The following is a 3,876-nucleotide window of genomic DNA, read 5'->3' as shown; positions in this document are numbered from 1 at the left end:
ATTACAGACCAATCAGGTTAACTTCAGCAGTGAGAAAACTTTTGAAAACAATTATTTGGAATAGAATCACTGGTTACTGGTGGGTTGATTAGGAAGAGTCAGCATGGATTTCTAGTCTCCTTCAATCACTCTCTCAAGGGGAAATTATGTTTAAGTAGCTCGCTGGACTTTTTTTTGAAGAGGGAACAGAAGAGGTTGATGAGGGGAGCGCTGGAGTCTCAGAAGATGCAGTGCCTTACAATAGACTTGTGAGGAAAGTTGTAGTTCATGGCATAAAAAGGACAGTGGTAACATGGATACCACATTAGCTGAGTGATGGAAAACAAAGAGTAATGATCAATGGTTATTTTCCAGCTTGAAGAAAATTGATAGTGGATAACCCTGGGTGGGGCTCAGATGTTTGCTTTTCCTGATATATATTAGTGATCTTGCTATTGGGGGGTAGGAGACATTTTTAAATTTGTAGATGAAGAGAATTGTAGACAGCGAGAAGGATAGTGTGCAACTTCAAAAAATGTTGATACATTGGTGGAGTTAGCTACATCTTTTTAGGGATGCATGGGGGCTTAGTGGTTAGCTCTGCTGCCTCACAGCGCCAGCAACCCACATTCAATTCCAGCCTCGGGTGATTGTCTGTGTGGAGTTTGCACATTCTCCCCGTGTCTGTGTGGGTTTCCTCCGGGTGCTCCCGTTTCCTCCCACAATCCAAAGATGTGCAGTTTAGGTGGATAGGCCTTACTAAATTGCCCATAGTGTTCAGGGGTGTGTAGTATAGGTGCATTAGTCAAGGGTAAATATAGGGTAATGGGTTTAAGTGATATACTGTCCAGAGGGTTGGTGTGGACTTGTTGGGCCGAAGTGCCTGTACCACACTGTAGGGGTTCTAAAGTTCTAGGCAGATAGATGGCAGATGTGGTTGAATACAGAGAAATGTGAGGTGATACATTTTGGCATGAAGAAATTTGAAAGACAGTATAAAATAGGATGTGCAATTCTAAAAGGGGTGATGAATCAGAGAGACCTGGGTGTGTACATGCACAGATCTAAAGTTGGCAGAAGACAGAGAGAAAACAGTTAATACACCATACAGTGTGCATGCTGATTCCAGGTATGAGAACCTTCACTGATAAGGCTAGATTGAAGAAGTTGCGACTGTTCGCCCTGGCTAAGAGGAGATCTGGTTGAGGATTTTGAAATTAGGAGTAGGAGTGGCAGAGTAGATAGGCTGCATTTATCCTGGGTAAAAATAAGGACTGCAGATGCTGGAAACCAGAGTCTAGATTAGAGTGGTGCTGGAAAAAGACCAGCAGGTCAGGCAGCATCTGAGGAGCAGGAAACGTCAATTTTCCTGCTCCTCGGATGCTGCCTGACCTGCTGTGCTTTTCTAGCATCACTCTAATCTAGACTCTGCATTTATTCTGGCCTGTTAAAAAAACAAGAATGAGAGGGCATAGATTTCAAGTGATATGCAAATGAAGTAAAGAATTAGAATGAGAGTTTATTGTCATGTGTACTCAAGAATATAGGAATTCAGTGAAAATCGTACAAAGTCACTATTCTCTGGCACCATCCTAAAGTACAAAACCAGAATTCTTTTAAAAAGTAAGAAGAAATAAAAGAAACAACCAAAAGAAAAGGAAAACATCCAGAGTGCAAAGTCTTATCTCCTTGGGTTTACCCTTGGTCTGGAGTCTCAGTCAGCTTACTCCTGGCTCATGCTCCACAGACCACCTTTGTTGTAGTCGAGCCACCACTGATCACTGGAAGGAGCCACTTCTATTGCCCACCTCTATTGCACATGCTCAGGAAGCCAGGCCAGCTCTCACAAAGGCAATACAAAATTGGTGGTGCAATTCTAAAGGGAGTGCAGAAGCAGAGGGACCTGGGCACGTACAGGCACAGATACTGAAAGGTGGCAGGACAAGGGGAAAAAGCACTTAATAAACCATGCAGTGTGCTTGGCTTATCAAGAGCAGGAGATAATGTTGAACCATAGAAGACACTCAGTGGGAGTATTATGCGCAATTGAGGGCACCACATTAAAGTAAGGAGGTGAATGGATTAGAGGAAAATGCAGAAGTGCCGAAGACATTGAGAAAGGCTTGCCTTTCCATGACGGGTGATGTGAGAAAAAACGTTTTCCTGCAGTGAATAGTTTGGGTATGGAATGAATTGCCCATGAGGTAGAAGTAGATACAATTAAGGCATTCAAAAAAGCATTGGGTGGTTATTTGGATAATAAAGGTGTGGTAGGATATGGGTTAAAGGTAGGAATTTGATAACAGAACTGGTGCAACCACAATGTGCCAAATAGCCTCCTCTGCACCATAATAATTTTGTGATTCAGTGTCAATTTGTGCTCAAGTGATCACAGCAGCCATTTTAGGTCAGTATTTGTCTTGGGTATTAAAATCAGATGATGGAAGTCCATAATCTATGTACTCTTAAGATACACTAAATAGGTTTATTCATTGGTACCAACATTTTCCCTTTCATTAGCACCTATATCTGCATCCAAACTGTGAATGGCTTTATTTGTCCTCTGACTTTGATTATCCTGTCTTTGCCTCTGATTAGTTTGAGATGTTGTTGTGTCAGTAAATCCTTTCTTGGTTCTCAATGTTTCCTCTCAATGTGTCTAATATTTGAGCAAAGTCTGCAGGTTTTTTTTAATAGATATTTTTATTAGAAATTTAACATTTTTACAAGTTTACAAAAATAAACAAAACTCTCAGATATAAACATTGATATACAATTAGCTCAAATATACAATAGCCAAAATTTAACAAAAGAAAACAAAACAAAAAAAATCGAAAAAAAAGAAAAAATTAACAAACAAAACTCAACTATCTACTAATCTAACCTACAACTAACCAGAGTGTATATTTAAGTCTCTTACATACTCGGAATGTGTTAGCATCAGATGTAATAAAACCTGTATTCGTGCGGGATTCCTCCCCCGAGGGGCCCCGGACCAGCCAGGTTTGTAATCTCAATTAAATAAAAGCCCTTGTTAGGATAGCCGAAATATCTGTATTTATGTAATTCAAGAAGGGCTGCCATATTTTATAAAATAATTCGGTCTTTCGGTGCACCATATTTGTAAGGAAGTCAAAGGGAATACATTCCATAATAAATCTGTGCCAATTTGAAAGTCCAGGGGAGCCCTCAGCCGCCCAGTTCACCAAAATATTTTTCCTTGCAAGAAAGAGAGGATAGAAAATAGTCTCTTCCCGTACATGTCCAGGAAGGGAAAGTTCGAAAAGCCCAAAAGGAGAGATACAGGGTCCACTTTAATTTACGTTCCTAAAATTTCTGTCAGGATACTTGCTACTTTAGTCCAATATCTACGGATCTCGGCAGCATCACCGGAAGCATTCTCATAGGATATAGGCGACGGGGCAGGACATTAATTTTGATTAGTGCTATTCTACCCAACCAGGAAATTGGAAGGACTCCCCATCGCTGGAGGTCCTGCCTTATCCCTTCCAGTAAATGCACAAAATTAGCCTTATACAACTGACCAAATACTGGAGTAATAAAAATGCCTAAATATAAGAAGCCCTCCAGGGACCAAGGGAAGGGAAAAAGGGATCCGTCCACTAAGTGGGGTGTCATAGCAAGGCCACCCATTGGCATAGCCTCCGATTTTGAAAAATTAATTTTGTAGCCTGAGAATGCGCTAAATGTATTAATAACTTGGATTAGGCGAGGTACGGACATCAGAGGATTACTGAGGAATAGAAGAACATCATCTGCATAAAGGGTAATTTTATGTTTACCTGTACCAATCCTCGGGGCCGTTATATTAGGATCAGCTCGTATAGCTTCTGCTAGTGGTTCAATTATTAGCGTAAATAACAATGGCGAGAGGGG

This window comes from Chiloscyllium plagiosum, chromosome 14, assembly GCF_004010195.1.
Source record: "Chiloscyllium plagiosum isolate BGI_BamShark_2017 chromosome 14, ASM401019v2, whole genome shotgun sequence".
NCBI lineage: Eukaryota > Metazoa > Chordata > Chondrichthyes > Orectolobiformes > Hemiscylliidae > Chiloscyllium > Chiloscyllium plagiosum.
Note: the sequence above shows the minus strand (reverse complement) of the source record.